Source organism: Suricata suricatta, chromosome 7, assembly GCF_006229205.1.
Source record: "Suricata suricatta isolate VVHF042 chromosome 7, meerkat_22Aug2017_6uvM2_HiC, whole genome shotgun sequence".
Taxonomy (NCBI): Eukaryota; Metazoa; Chordata; class Mammalia; order Carnivora; family Herpestidae; genus Suricata; species Suricata suricatta.
This window is the reverse complement of record NC_043706.1, coordinates 7,222,112-7,239,212: the sequence shown is the minus strand read 5'-3', so window position 1 is coordinate 7,239,212 and position 17,101 is coordinate 7,222,112. Positions and strand designations below refer to the sequence as shown.

At 39.1% G+C, this 17,101-nt stretch overlaps 1 long non-coding RNA gene across 1 annotated transcript in view; it reads left to right on the top strand.

Annotated features, from left to right (window-relative positions):
* LOC115296590 overlaps positions 1 to 12,491 on the top strand; it is a 171,219-nt gene extending 158,728 nt beyond the window's left edge. The window contains exon 5 of the long non-coding RNA XR_003910938.1: positions 12,429 to 12,491. This is a non-coding gene — a long non-coding RNA (uncharacterized LOC115296590). The remainder of the gene's footprint in view (positions 1 to 12,428) is intronic.
* Positions 12,492 to 17,101: the final 4,610 nt, after the last annotated feature.

Sequence of the window (17,101 nt, the reverse complement as noted above, 5' to 3'; positions counted from 1 at the left end):
GGGAGAGGGGCAGAGAGAGAAGGAGACACAGAATTAGAAGCAGGCTCCAGGCTCTGAGCTGTCAGCACAAAGCCCAACTTGGGGCTCAAACCCATGAACCGTGAGATCATGACCTGAGCTGAAGTCGGACGCCCAACCGACTTAGCCACCAGGTGCCCCTGGAATATATATTTTAGAATAATGTCTTGAAAACTATAGATGATTATTGTGTTTTGAGACCTGTTGTAGTGATCTATCTACATGTTTTGAAGAAGTTATGTAATCTATAGGACTCCTGTGAAAATGACCCTAAACTGCTTGTAATTTTTATCTTGAATATCATATTAAGATTTCAAGTAATTCTTTATCATCTCCTAATTGTTCAGAAGTCCAGTTTCCCCTGAATGATTGCTTTTAAATCACAGTATTGCTGGGCATTTACTTTTGCATATGCAGTGGCACGGAGAGACAATTTGCTGCTGTGTGACTATGTTTATGTTAATAAAAGAAAGAGGAGAAATGAATCTGTTGGCAAGCCAATGACTTGTGGAAGGCGAAGCTGGTTTATGTTTGTCAGTCATTAGTCAGTTGTGAAGCTGAATCCCCAGTCCAAGTGGTGTTGAGAAACAGAAGTGCAAGTGTTGGCCCTGGCTTTGGTTAGCTTCTCTCTACTGATCTAGATTAAGACCTGGTTAGTGGTTAGCAGTTCACGAAGGTCGTAGGTGCCCTGAAGGCAATGACAAAGGGGGTATAGGAACTTCTCTTCCTTCCTCCCACAGACCTTATTTTTTCAGGCATCTCTAAAAAGATGAGAATGACTGAAGACGTAGAAACACATCTACTGACGGTTAGCAGTAGGGAGGGGGCATTTAAGTTTGTTTTCAATTTTAAGGCATAAATGACATTTGGTATGTGCTGCCTGGCAGTTACCTGCTTCTAGCTGGTGCAGGTTCTACTCTGGAAGGAGACTGGGGGACAAGAGAGACTCTCTGGAATCCAGTGAATCTGGCTTCCTTGTTGGTTAAAGTTTGAAAAACAGTAGCTATGGAGAACTTGACTTTCCAGTACAACTTGAGTATTTTTGGAATGTGGGGTGTTTTTTTCCTGTTACCTGTATCCGTTTTGTAACTTTCCATGGACGTTTCCATGATTCCCAAATTAATTAATTTTCCAAAGTAATTTATAGCTGTGATGTAGCATTTGTGGTATTTACTGCATAATTGTAATCCTGACCATCTTTAAAGGTTGATTTGTTGTTTGAGAGTTAGGAATGGTCAACCTGACTATGACACTCCTCTTTGTTCACTTATAAAACTGGCTAGTATGGTTGTATAGCTTAGAGGTGTCTCCAATTTCTCTTCGACTCCCGTGAAATAATTTCTTACGTAATGAATTCAGAAGGAGACATTTGGAAATGCAGTGTTTCAAATGACTCATGAATATAGAAGAAAATTTTCTGTTGTAGGTCAGTTGAAAGGTGAAGTTGCTTTTGAGTATTAGCAACGAAATATTGACCTTTTGAGATGCTCTCAGAGGTTCTTTGAGACAAAATAGCTTTGTAATATTTGTTTATTTTACTAATTTATGTATTTTGCAATTGTAGAGCTAAAAGGAATTTTCTTGAAGGGGGAAACACTGGAAGTGACATTTTCACTAAGCTCTCAAGAATTTCTGTTTGTTTTCAAATACATAAAAATGGTGTATGTGATGCTCTTTACATAGACTCTTGGTATTTTTCACAAGTCAGTTCTCAAAAGGAAATGAAACTGTATTTTGGTGAAGCAAGGTGAAAATTCTAAGTTGTGAATCCCGGTTTCCTAAAAGAAACTCCCAAACGTGTACTGCTTCCTGCCCATTCTTGACACTCTTCATTTGTTTGGCGGAAAAAATGATTTTTCTCATACCAATAATAAAAAAGTGCTGCCTGTAACTGACAGCTTTGTTTTTGAAACCGGTCTGGCATGTATGAAAATCTGACAATGAGGAGGAAGAAGAACAGGTGGGTGTGTGAGCCAACAGGGAAAAGGACCATTGGTGAAATAAAGTTACTCATTTCTCATCTTTGAGGACAGCTGCTATGGATGACTTCTCTCTGTGTGGCCTCCCTCGGACACACTTGGGGAGCTTGCAAGCTACTGTGTCAGGGTCAGCTCCTTACTGCTTACTCCCCCGCTTAGAAACAGAAGGTCAGGGGCACCTGGGTGGCTCAGTCGGTTGAGCATCTGACTTCAGCTCAGGTCATGATCTCGTAGCTCATGGGTTCTAGCCCTGTGTTGGTCTCTGTGATGACAGCTCAGAGCCTGGAGGCTGCTTCGTATTCTGTGTCTCCCTCTCTCTCTGCCCCTCCCTTGCTCACACTGTCTGTCTGTCTGTCTCTCTCTCTTTCAAAATTAAACTTAAAAAAAAAAAAAAGGAAAGACTTAAATGCTTGGTCTGGAGTGGCAAGAAAAGTCGCCACTCGATTCCCGATCATTCTTTAGATCCTAATTAGGTAGCATATTTTCTGCCTTGGCTCTGTAAGTGTCTCATGGGTCGCAAATTTATTTTGAACCCAAGAGAGATACTTTATCTGGAAGTCATCCATTACTGCCTGAATGCTTTTGGGAGACAGACTGGAGTGGGACCTTTCTGAAATCACAGCCGTCACTTTCACTAAATACTAATTGTCAGCTTTCATTTAATTGCAAGTGGGACAGTGCCTTGAACTTCCCTAAACTGTTTCATTCCATCATACTTGGTAAAATGCAAAACGAATTTGGGATACCTGAGGCCAACCATTGGATGGCAGTGAGAAAAATGGCAGAATGTGGCCAAGATCATCTTACAGTGAAGATATTTTAGGCATCATTCATGCTGTAATACGTTCATTAATTTATCATGTTTAAACATATATTCTTGATACAACATTGTATCAATAAATATATACTTTTGATACAATATTCTTTCTTGATACAACATTGCCCTATTACTCTATGGGATACAAATAAGTAGAAAGCACGCGTTCTACCATCACAGGCTCTGTAGTCTTGAGAAAACTGTATATGACAAGAAAAAGCTTTATAACGTATCTTCTTACTGGTCACAGGTGGTTTTAGATTTGGAAGAAGCCACTTTAGGACCCTTTCAAACCAAGGTCTTCTGCAGTGTCTTTGCTGCTACTGCTCACCAACAGACAGTGGTGTTTGTCCTCACACGGGTTAGTGACCATGGTGCTGGCTGTTACAAATATATAATGAAGTGCTATGTAAATCAGAGGCATCTGAGTGTCATAAGAGAGCTGTTTCAATAAAAGTAGAATACTTTGGTAAGACCTTTGAGTCTAAAAACATTCCTATGGAATTAGGAATAATCTATCAAACATAAACAATTAAAACAATTAAATCTTAGGACTCCATACTCGGCTTTCTTTTCTATTGTCTCTTTGTGATTTTACATTAAAGAAATCTAGAAATCAGAGCTAAAGTGTAAGGGCTCTGGCTTTTGGGAGAAGAGAGGGTATGTTGGAAACTCCACTTGAGGTAGAGACCGTGGCCATATGTGAAGGGAAGCATTTATTTCTTCTTTGGGGCTTAGGATTGTTGTGATTTGAAGGACTTTTCCATGCAGAAAGAAACTATTGGTTGGTGCTAATCACTTCGGGTAACAAGGATTCTGCCACTGACAGTCACTTCTTCTAAGATGATCCTAATGTACATTTAGACAGTTAAGGTTCTGATAACTTCTCCAGAAAAGAAACTCAAGTTTGTTTGACTCAGTGTTTCACAGACTTTTTGGAATTGATGACCCTTTACTGATTTTCAGTTTTGGGGAATTAGAATTCCAATGTAAAATTTCAGTCCTCCACTATTCTTACTAGTTGTGAGATAACAGTGGTGTTAAAAATTTTGCTATGCCCTCTGGAGAAGAGAAAAAAATGAATCAGACCTAGTCTTTTTTTTTTAATTTTTTAAATGTGTTATTTATTTTTGAGAAAAAGAGAGAGAGAGAGTGACAGCATGAGCAGGGGAGGGTCAGAGAGAGAGGGAGATATAGAATCCTAAAACAGTCTCCAGGCTCTGAGCTAGCTGTCAGCACAGAGCCCGACGCAGGGCTCAAACCCACGAACCATGAGATCATGACTTGAGCCGAAGTCGGACACTTAACCAACTGAGCCACCCAGGCCCCCCAAATCAGACATAGTCTTAATTCCTGAGTTTATTATCTAATTATGTGGAAAAACACATAATCAATTATAATATACTGAGGTTGATACACGTGTGATAAATAGATTAAAAAAATATCAATTCTATATGTAAACAACTTGGGGTACAAGAAGGTTTAAACATGTTCCCCGGAGTTGGCCAGTGCAGAATGGACGGGAAGCCTGATACATCTGACTCTGTATCTAGTTGAATAGCTTCACACTTCATACAATACTTCATCCAAAGCCTGACAAATATAAACTTTCATAGTTTTCAGCAAAATTAGTTATTTCTAACTTTATACTGAATTGTAAAGATAATTTTTTCACTCAGATTCCCAAATTTGTTTTCTAGAATATGGAATAGTAACATATATGATGCATACGCTCCCCGCTTTTTTATGCCTCTTATTATTTCTAGCATGAGCCTTCTACAACCAGTCATACTCACTGCCTCCCCCGTCTGCCATATTGGGATAGAAGCCCCCTCCCAACTCCCAGAGAGGTAGCCAGTCTGCTGGAGTCCCACTAAAATACATCGAATGCTGTCCCTGATTAACACCCGTCTTCCGTGTTATAATGATATCAGCAAGTGGCCCAGTTGTTTTTTATTGGAAAAAAAATATTTCTGGAAAACATTTTAATAGCTTGTTTCAATTTACTTGACTACAAGACCAAAGATGTGAGTACAGACATTCTTTTTTAAACCCCTGTCTATATACATTTAGAGAGTATGCTTTATTGAAACCATATCTTTAGACAATAAACATAATGGTTATTTGTTGAAATGCTTAACCTTTGACAATGAGTTTATATCATGTCTCCATATCAGTTTTCTCTTTTCTTTACCATGGTAAAAGTTCCTTACTAGAGGGGACTCTGGGTGGCTCAGTCAGTTAAGCATCTGACTCTTGATTTCAGCTCAGGTCATGATCCCATGGTCTGTGAGTTTGAGCCCTGCATCAGGCTCTGTGCTGATATCACGGAGCTTGCTTCAGATCCTCTGTCTCCCCCTCTCTCTGCCCCTTTCCTGATTGCTCTCTCTCAAAATAAATGAACATTAAAAAAATTAAAGGAGTTGTGGTTGGCTCAGTCAGTTAAGCATCCATCTTTGGTCTTAGCTCGTGAGTTTGAGCCCCACATCAGGCTCTGTGCTGACAGCTCAGAGCCTGCAGCCTGCTTCAGATTGTGTGTCTCCATCTCTTTCTCTCCCCCTCCCCACACTCTGTCTCCCTCTCTCTCTCAAAAATAAACTTAAAAAAAATTTTTTTTAATTCTTACTAGAGACAAAAGAATGGTTTAGAAAATAAAGTCTAAAACACCACTGGCAACAGATATACTAAGTCCACTAGTTCCACTATTTCTTCTTTTTTTTTTTTTCTTAATATAATTTGCCAAGTTGACTAACATACAATGTGGACAGTGTGCTCTTGGTTTTGGGGTGGATTCCCATGGTTCATCGCTTACATACAACACCCAGTGCTCATCCCAACAAGTGTCCTCCTCAATGCCTGTCACCCATTTCCCCCTCCCGCACCCCTCCGCCCCATCAACCCTCAGTCTGTCTCTGTATTTAAGAGTCTCTTATTGCTAAGGCCACAATTCTTTGTAAAACTCAATACAGGTGTTTAAGAGGTAAATAGATAATAACACATTTAAAATCTATTTCATTCTCTAGACCTGGAGGATACAAAGTCCCCTTACAGTTTTGAAATAACGCACTTGAGTGTTTTGTTTCCTAACTTTCCCTTTTGGCCTTTTTTCTACTCATCTGACAATACCTCTTTATTTTGCAGATCTGTTTGGTTCTAAAATATAATCCCAGGGTCTTAAGCATATCTCCTTACTTCCTATAAGTGAAATCTGACAAAAGCCTGAATAACTGAGCAGTTTTAGAGTGCGTAGAACAGCGTGTCAAAACATGGATGCCGGTGTGGCAGCCTGTCCTGACAGCAAGTGAAAGTCAAATGTTCCTAATAGTGCCTTCTGCCTGGAACGTCGTGTCTGTGGTGAGGGCTATGAAATCTTGTAGGGTCATATTGTGAAGGACTTGTGTGACTTGTTAATGAATTTAGATTGTATCCTTAAGGAATGATGAACTTTGAAGGAGATGTGGAATGAGAGAAACTTCTAGGAAGAATATGAAAGCAAAATGTATTTTTCCTAATATACCTGATAGGTAAGCACAGTCTAACAAAATAGCTACAGACTGAATTTTTTGGTTATGAAACCATTATCTCAAGCTACCATTGCATTTGGTGAAATTACTGTGTTGCCAAGAATAAGGAAGAAGAAAACAAGACTGCGTATAGATATTTTTGTAATTTAATGGTTCATTTTAAGGTGAAGGAGCTATGTGATGTGGTGCATTTGTAGATGCATTTGTAATTTCACTGAAACAGACCTCTATACCCTTAAATAATCCTCCTCCTTACAAAGATTTCCATTGCTTTCTCTGCACGAGAGCCCACGAGAGGATTGAGGAGATTCGAAAAAGGCAGGTTTTTTTTTTTTAAGTTTATTTATTCTGAGAAAGAGAATGTGTGTGTGTGTGAGCAAGGCAGAACAGAAAGAGGGAGAGGGAAAGAGTGCTAACAGCACAGAGCCCGATGCAGGGCTTGATCTCATGAACTGTGAGATCATGACCTGAGCTGAAATCAAGAGTTGGATGCTTAACCGGCTGAGCCATCCAGACATCCCAGAAGTGGCAGGTTTAACCTAAACTCTTAAGTGGGTTTAAAAACATAAAACAATGTGGAAAAGGCAAACTCAGGGAGAGAACAGGAGGCTGCTTGCAGGGAGGGCCATGGAGGCTGGACTAAGGAAGTCATGAAAGGGAGACATGATGTGGGGAAGCTCAAAAGATACTTTGGTAGAATTGGCACATTTGGATGATGGTAAGGGAGAGGCAGGGGGAAAAATTGAGTACAGTCTGTGACTTCGGCAGCCCTGGCTTGGGCAGGGTTAAACAACTTAGTAGTATACTTGGTGGTTTTTGCACTATGTTTGGGTATTTGTTGGCATTGATTACATTGGTTAGTCTCGTATCATTATGCTAAACTTTTGACATACATAGTGTTCTATAAGCGAGATGGATACCCAAGAGATGTATTCAAATCCATGTCATAAATTGATACAGTATCTCTTTACCAAAGAAGGTAATCGTGAATCTGATTCTGCCTTTCTTACAAAGCATTATACCTACTCACTGTAAGAAACACTTGCCTGAAGGACATTGAAGACATAAACATGTATAGATAGTTGGTTGTGCATGATATAAAAAAATGAAGTCAGTAAATATACATTATATTTTCTACCAGAAATCTGACATTCACTGTAAATTGGACAATGTTATTATACATTATTACTGAAATGAAATGAAACATGTAAAATGAATGAGTTATATTTTGTAAGGTACAGCCACCTCACGGGCAATGTATTCATAACAGCGTTTTGTTATGTGTTTCTTGATGTGAGGGAAATATAAATGATGGTGTAGTGTTCTAAGGTGATTTAGATTTTGTAAGGATAAATGAAATGGAATTTTTGATTGAGATGAATACATTAAATTGTTTGGTTTTACATTTGATTTTGCTTTATGTATAGACTTCATAATAGGGTTTCAAATACATAATCGGGAATTTATTCCATAAGCTAGAGCTAGAAATTCATCTTAAATATTTAATGATTTAATTAAGTTTTATTAGTGTGATGCTCTTTGCTTTGCCGATTAAAAATTGACAAGGGCCTCATCTGGGGTTTTTCTCCCCCTTTTTGGGTAGTATCTTGGTTAGATTTGTTTGTTCTGTATCTTTATAAACAGTGATAAATACTCATTTCTCAAAATAAATGCTTTTTCTAAACATCTGAAATTGCCAAGAGAAAAATAGTAAACAATTGTGAAGCATTAAAATCAACAGACTTTACTCACTGAATTGCTCTTTGATTCAAAAACTGATACTTCATACTGCGTCTCTAGAGAACATTTGATTTGCTTTACTTTGCTTGAAAACATTTGAGTTTTCTCTCTATATGCATGTCGTCGCCAGAGTGCGGAAACCAGTTGGTGCCCCAACACTCAGGCCAGGTGCAGATGGCACTTGCCAGTAGACTGGCCTTTGGGCCACTGGATGGGGAGTGAGGCATGTGGTGGCCAAGTGAAGAAGACTGAAGAGTGAAGCACCTGAATTACCCCCTTATCGAGAGTGGGTTCAATGGGTTCCCTCCGAGGGGTTTGCAGGGCATAGATGTACCCCAGTTTTATACCTCAGGAATATATTAGTACTCCAAGTGTAGTGGTTATGAAGATGCTGTAAAAAAGTAGAGAGACACTTTGGCCATGTGCATTTCTGGGAACTCTCATACTCAGAGTTCAACTATATTAATTGTCATAAGAACCTGTGTGCTTGTAGCTCTGGATAACTTGATGGCTTGAGAAATTTCATTGACAAAATGGGGGGAAAGGAGTGTAGTTGCAATATTTATCCAAAAGGCAGCAGGTGGCCCAGGATAGCAAAGAATATGATTCTCTAGTCTTTACTGATAAACCCATGCCCTTTGCCCATGTGGTGATCAAGAGTAAACATTGTCTTCAAATGTGCTTCTGAAGGAAAAATAAAATGTTTATTATCTCCAGATTATAGATGTAGATAACTGTTAATTACCCTCTTTCTTTTTAGAAAATCAAATGTAATTAACCAAAATCTCCCTTTACTTTTGTTGGACTTTTCAAGATCCGGGAACATAGGCTATCAATAAGTAGGAAGGTATGCTGAAAAACTATTCTGTATCCTGTTGAAAGTTGGAATGTTATTACTAAAGATGAGAACTGAGCGTCCCATTATGGTAGTTGTTAGCCACACATGATTATTGACACTCAAGTTTAATTAAAAATAAATAACAGTTCTATTTCTTCATTGGCCACGAGAGTGTTGTGCCTGCCATGTTGGACAGTGTAGAAATATTTGCATCATTATCGAATATTTTATTGTGTGCAGCATTGGGTTAGAAAGTGTGTGGTTATGGCACCTAAGAAACAGTATTTTTATATAGATCCTATTAGACATAGTAATACACCATGCCATTTCAGTTATAAAGAATATTCTTTCTGGCTTTTAAGATTTTATTCTAATTGCAGCTAGCTAACATACAGTATTATATTAGTTTCAGATGTATGGTATAATGATTCAACACTTCCATACAGCGAGTGTTGCTCAAGACAGCAAGTGCCCTCTTTAATACCCATCATCCATTTCACCCATGTCCCCACCCACTTCTGGTAATCACCAGTTTGATCTCTATCATGTAGAGTCTGTTTCTTGATTTGTCTCCTCCTCTCTTTTTCTCATAGTTCATTTGATTTGTTTCTTAAATGCCACATGTAAGTGAAATCATGTGGTATTTGTCTGTCTTGAATTGACTTCGCTTAGCATAATACTTTCTAGTTCTGTCCATTTCACTGCAAATGACAAGACTTCATCCTTTTTTATGGCTGAATGATAGTCTGTCACATATGGATACCATATCTTCTTTATCCATTCATCAATCAGTGGAACATTGGGGCTGCTTCTTGGGTCTTGTAAATAATGCTGCTACAAACGTAGGGGTGCATCTATCACTTTGAATTAGTGTTTCTGTATCCTTAGGATAAATACCCACTAGTGTGATTGCTGGATCATAGGGTAGTTCTATTTTATCTTTCTGAGGAACTTCCTCACTCCTTTTCCTACAGTGGCTACACCAGTTTGCATTCCTACCAACAGTGCACGAGAGTCCCTTTTCCTCCTCATCTTCGCCATTACCTGTTGTTTCTTGTGTCATTGATTTTAGCCATTCTGACAAGCATGAGGTGATAGGTTATTGTAGTTTTAAATTGCCTTTCCCTGATCATGAGTCATGTTCAGTATCTTTTCATGTGTCTCTTGGCCATCTGTAGGTCTTTGGAGAAATGTCCATTTTTTCTGCCCATTTTTAAATCAAATTATTTTTCTGACTGTGAGATTTAGAAGTTCTTTACATATTTTGGATACTAACCCTTTATCAGATATGCTATTTGCAAATATCTTCTTCCATTCTGTAGGTTGCCTTTTAGTTTTGTTGATGGTTTCCTTCACTGTGCAGAAGCCTTTTATTTTGATGTAGTCCCAATGGTTTATATTTGCTTTCTTTCCCTTGCCTCCTAAGACCTATCTCAAAAAAAGTTGTTACAGCCCATGTCAAAGAGGTCATTGCCTATGTTCTCCTCCAGGACTTTTATGGTTTCAAGTCTCACATTTCGGTCTTTCATCTATTTTGTATACAGCGTATGTAACAGTGATGAGTATTTCTTGTTCATTTATGCCTTACACTGGGTGTTCCCAGTTGTCAGGCAGATTTTCTCTTAGTGATGAAGACCTGGGCTCTTCTTTCTTGGGCTTCTGCCGTATTCCAAATCCTTGAAGTCCTGGCCCCAGCTGCTGGAAAGGTTAAGTTGCACCAGCCTCTTTATCACCTCGACCTGCAAGTGATAAAAATCAATTTTCCCTGCTAATCGACTGGTTAGAACCAGTCACGTGGCCAACCTAGATGCTGGGCTTTCCAATAGCAACTCGGTCTTATGCAAGGGAAAGCCATTGAGAAACTGCAACCGTTTCTCAACAGCTGAAAAACTCTGCCAAACAAATATGAATTTTATATGGAAAAGTAACTATGGGTAAGGGGATAGTTTTTCTCATTGTTAAACTAATTGCATTCCTTCATCTTCAGCATCCATAGATTATTGTTTTCAATCCTTGTTTAAGAATTGGCTTTCATATTATAATTGAATTATAATTTCACATTATAATTTGATAATCTCAGAGAACCAATTAATATCTTTATTTTCATGTTCTTCTACATTTAAGCACTTTCTACCATACAGATTAAGAGCAGTCCATAAGACCAACCTCATTTTTACTTACTTCATGTAACATATTATAGATCCATGGGAAATTTATATAAAAATGGTTATATATTTTTATGTAGGCTTTTTATTTTATAGTGAAATAGTGATACTCTGTTCCTAGAAGTTTTCTCTTGTGGGCCTGAGTATGATTTAATTTAGAAAAATAGAATGTATATAAAATTTGAATTGTGTATATCACAAGTAGGGACGTACAGTTGGAAAGGGGTCTCCTTGTTACAGACAAAGAGGGGCTGGCAGAACTCTCATAGAATTATCTCTTGTAAATCATCTTCCAACCTAAAAGATAAACCCAAACTCAAAATCTGAATGTTTGTTTGTTTTTACGTTTTCAATTTTGGAGGTTTCTTTTAGATTTTTAAGTCCTCTCTGCACCCAACCTAGGGCTCAAATTCAGAACCCAAAGATCAAGAATCACATGCTCAGACTGAGCCCACCAGGCATCTCCAAATCTGAATGTTTTTTTACATACTAATACCATAATTGGATATCCAGTGCACATGCAGGCATACTCTTCTTTATTGATCTTGGTTCTTAAGAATTTCAAAAAAAGATAGTTCAAGGTTACCCTATGTCTAAATTCATTTTGACCATTTTCTTCTCTTTAGATTTCTCTTTCTGTAATCTCTACTTGTACTGCTGTATCCATCTAGTTCTCCATTTGTCTGTCGTCTGTTGTTTCATTTGTTCTTTCTTTTTTCTTTCTTTTTTCCTTTTTTCTTTAGACCTTCCTTTCTTTTCTTTCTTTCTCTCTTTCTTCCTTGCTTTCTTTCTTTCTCTGTTCCTCTTTCCTCCCTTCTTTCTTTCATCCATCTATCTATCCACCTCCCAGGAAATGCCATCCACCCATCCATCCATCCATCCTGTCAATCATGTCTGCTGCCAATACTTTGCGTAGTACTGTGGGATTGTAAAAATGACCTTGCAAACTGAAAATGCATAAAGCATTTTTAATAATCAACAGGAAAAATATGTTTTATCAGTGACCTTTACAATTTTTTGCCTCAACATTAAAAGCGCTCTTACTTTCAGTTAGAAATATATAGGGAAATGAAAAAAAGGCAGTAAAACTCTATTCAGTACTTTATAATTTGAAACAGAAATATCAAGTATTAGATTGCTTTGGCCCTTTATAAAAACTTGTCAAGAGTAATTTGAACCATGTTTGCCACCTTCTCATTGTGTAACTTAATGGAATGAAAATCTTCTCAACCACAGTAAAATTGCCATACTTCTAAGTTTGGATCACCTCCTGACATGTCCCCCTTTGTGCTTTCAATGTTACAAAATATCAGTGCATTCTTTTAATGTGAAATTTATTTTTTACAGATGTCACCTCCTCAAGGACAGCCCGATCCTTTTCATCATGACCAGGTTCTTCATGCTCGTTGGTAAGTTCTCTTGCACACCGTCTTTATTGGTTATACATTTGGAATCTCTCAAATGGTGGTAGAGTCTGGTCTATGTTCCCATGGCCAATCATGCCTGGAAGATTCCAGCTTAACTTCCAGTGTTACCACTGTTCATTTCTCGGCTCTGCTTTCATCTTTGTTGGCTGTTTCCCTCTCACTTATCCATTTTGTAAAAAGTTTTGTGGGGTGTTCCCTGTGAGATAAGGGAGCAGTGCAATTACGTTCTTTGCTGTCTATACACACACAGAATAACAGATGTCCAGTGACTAATCGCCAGTAGGCTTCGGAAGAAGTGTCACGGTTGGTCACTGAATAGGGTGTATGTCTATTTTTTACATAGAGATTTGTGAGCTGAAGAGCTAGCAGCAGAGTTTACACTTGAAGCAAGTACTCACATTTGATATATTGCAGTAACTGAAATTTGAACCCTGTTGTTGGAGGCTGGTGGTATTTCACCAAACCATGATGGCTGAAATTTGTGTATATTGGAATCCTGCAGAGAAGGCTTGTTTCTGTGTGTGTTTTCCTTTTATGGAATCCTCTCTCTGGTCCTCCGATCATTTCCCCTTCTTGGCTGTTATTCGTGCTACATCCCATGTAAGATGAACCCCATGAAGCCCTTTATTCTACTACAATGTGCCTATGACATAAGCTGGGACAGGTTTGAGGACAGGAAGCATCATTATTGAGAGAAATCCATAAAATATTTATCTCTGGTAATTGGATAGTGCTCTGAATTAGAGAAAGCTAAAAAACCCCTGCACAGTGCAGGGAGAGCCATCCGCCCAAGTGAATCTACACCATCTGTATGCATGGATGTGATCGTATTCCAATTTAAGAGTGAAATTCATTACTTGAGATAGTATAACTTGAAACTAGTTAATTATTGGATTTGAAAAAGAGCAATGCTGATATTTACAAATAAATTAGATGTGACTCTGGTGTGTCTACAGAGTAAATTACAACAATTTCAAACTATACTTTAATGGGTAAGATTTCTCTTGGATTATCTGTAGTAGAATCTAGATTTGTGGTTTTTAAACTTTAAAACACACCTGCATCCCTGGAGGTCTGAGATTTTGTAGTTTTAACCACCTCCCAGGAAATGCTAATGTGAATGACCAGACACTGAGTATCAAATATCCAGAACTACATAGATTCTGCTGTATATGTTTAGGAAGTGATTGGCTTTGGTGAATAAAACTGGCACCATATTTAAAATTGCTCTGACTCTTTTCCACTTCCTAAGTGGAAAATACGCACTGTGAAGAAGACACTTTGGACCTCTCCTATCTTTTAAACTTCTGCCTTGTGTTTGCCTTTCCTTTCAGTACCTTCTGAAAGCTCCCTCTTTCTTTACTTTTACGTGATCGCCTTCCATTCATTCGCCAGCTCACCCCATCAGTATTTAGTTTGGATGTGAAGTTATGCAGAGACTTCCTAAACGCACCTCAGGACCTCCTCATAGCCAACTGTGTGGTGTGCATATAAGATCTGGTAACGCTGAGCTGCTTTCACACAAGCGTTCCCTCCGTTGGTTTCTGGAACATCACTGCTCTTGTTTCTTCTCCCACTTTTCTGATGCCACCTTCTCCATCTCCTGCACCAGCTTCTCTGTTTGTCCAGCCCCTTCAGTGCCCTCCTGCCCTTCTAACTGACCAGCTGCTCCTGCCACCATCTCCTCTTGGCTCTAGTGGCCGTGCATATTTGAGTGACTCCCCATTTTTTATCTTCCTACCTCCAAGACTCATAGCTTCACTCCCATAGTGACCTTGGGCAAGTTTCCTAACTATCCTCTTCCTCACTTTCTACCTCAGTGTGTTCTTGTGGGGATTAAACAATTCTACTTGTAAACCACCTGTAGGAGTTCTTGGCATCTAGTAAAGGGGTGCAAAATATGAGCTGGTAAGCATCTGGTGGAATTTTGAGCAGCAAAGAGAGGCTCTATGCCGTGCAATGTAGGTGTCTACTTAAGTGCCTTGAATAATGATTGTGAGATTCCTCTGGGAGTGTCGCCCATTTCTCTGCATGGCAGAGGAGCTGGTTAGCTTAAACGATATCAATTTGAATTCATTTTTCTAGGATGGGACATTCTAGTTTGACCCAAGTGCATGTAGTAATGCCTGATGCCATGGGTGCACCCAGCCTCCGGGGGTGACAGATTTCCTCGGTGATATTTCTAACTGTGGGCATCTCTCTTCCATTTGAAGCCATGTGAAGCACAGTTATCCATTTTTACTGAGGTCTACGTTATCCATCAAACATTTGTTCTTAGAGTTGAAATCTTTGGAATTACGCACCTTTGGAAAATACCTTAGCTAATTTGGGTTTACCATTCTGTTCCTTTATATAAAGAAAAATGTAGTATTATCCTAAGACATAGCCTGAAGAATTTCAGCTGAGAAATGAGCCTGATAACCAATATATAAACTACACATTTAGTGCATTTAACTCAACACATATTCATTAAATATTTATGAAGCATCATCATTGGGATGTAAGTCTTGCTGGCTTCATTTTTCATGAGAAGGAGGCAAATGGGTGAATAAATAATTATAGTCAGATGTGTTAATTTCCATGGTCAATAGTAGAACACGCCATAGGAACCCAAAGGAGAAGACACCCGATCCATCCAGAAACGTTAGGAGAATCTTCACAAAGGAAGTGGGATCAGATATATTGGAGAAATCTCTCAGGAGAGAACAGGAGAGTGAACCCCGCAGACTTGGAGAAGAGCATATGCAAAGGCCAGAAACCCAACTGGGCCCTGCGGGTTTGGGCAATGTGATCAATTCTGTAAGTTCACACTGTGTTCTTTGTGGGGGCCCTGGTGAAAGCAACAGGGGAGGCCTAGCCTCTGGGCCACACCCTTTTGTCTTCCTCTCTGTAGGTTTGTTCCTCCCATGGGCAGCCTCCTGGGAAGATGTGTGAGCCCTTGAGCCTAGGGTTCAATGCAGTACTTCCCATCTGCCCTAGAGACCAGCCTCCTTACACTGGCCTTGGAAAAGAGTATAGGGTCCTTGAGGCAGAGAATTCCAAGGTTCCAGGTCTAGAAGGGTGAAGGAATAGGCCCAGGAGAGGAACATTGCTTTGTTCCAAAGTAAGAAAGCTAGAGCAGGGCTTCTTACAGTTCTGTCTGGGGCAGAGGATGGATGGAGCCCAAGTTCCTTACAGTTCATAAGTAGGTTGCTTGGAGGTGGTTGGATATGGAAGGTAAAGCTGGACTTTTGGATTAGAAACAGATTGTGATTCGTTTCAATTAAAAAAAGAAACATAATGGTCATTGTCTCCGACTATAGTTAGTGTAGTCTAATTTTACTGTCTAGGATCAAAAAGTTGAACCCAAAGAATTATACTGTTCAGTTTATAACGTGATTGTGAATGAATTATTGATTAGTAGTGTTACACATTTTTCAAAGAATTAAAATGCCAAGAATGATACTTAGGCCAAAAGTTGTGTTAGACAGAACTAAATCTCTTCTTCTCTCCAAATTTGACTGTTGCTAGCACTTCTAATCTTGCAGTGATTCAAACATATAAGCAGAGCCCATTAAATGCTGGTGATCTCGGCAAAATTAAAGAAGGGTGCATTGGGAGTGCCTGGATGGCTCAGACAGTTAAGCGTCCGATTTTGGATCAGGTCATGATCTCACGTTCGTGAGTTTGAGCCCTGCGTTGGACTCTGTGCTGACAGCTCAGAGCCTGGAGCCTGCTTCAGATTCTGTGTCTCCCTCTCTCTCTGACCCTCCCCTGCTTGTGCTGTCTCTCTCTGTCTCTCAAAAATAAATTTAAAAAAACATGTTAATAAAAAAAGAAGGGTGCATTGTAAATGTGCTGCGTTTATCTTCTATTGTACCTCCTATGTACTGATCTAGTCTATGTATGTGACATAAGAGTGCTTATATTTCCTAAATCTTAAACTTCATACCCATGAGTGAGGTCTAGCACTTACCTAGCTAAAACTGTCCATCAAGGTAGAAACTTGGAAGTGAAGAGCTATATACGATAGAATAATCATATTTCAAGAGTTTTTCTTTGCTTTTCTTCTTTAATATTTATTTGTTTTTAGAGAGCAAACGTGCAGGGTAGGGGGGCAAGAGGAGAGATAGAATTCCCAGCAGGCTCCACACTGTCAGCTCAGAGCCTGACATGAGCCAAAATCAAGAGTTGGATTCATAACCGACTGAGCCACCCAGGGTCCCCTCAATTGTTTTACTTTTAAATAAGTCAGTCAGAGAAAGACAAATATCATACGATTCACTCATGTGGAATTTAAAGAACAAAACACATGAACAATGACAAAAACAAGGACAGAAACCAAACAAGAAACTCTTAACTATAGAGAACAAATACACTAATGGTTAAGGGGGGGGGGAGGGGGAGGGGGAATAGGTGAGGGATTTAGAAGTGCCCTTGTGATGACCACTGGTGATGTATGGACGTGTAGAACTGCCCCGTTATGTATCTGGGGCTAATGTAGCACTGTATGTTAACTATGCCGGCATTAAAATTCTCAAAAAGTGGTTTTTAATTTTGTTCACCAGCTGCAGTGTTTCATAAAGTAATTCTGGTTTATATCTCAAACTACTT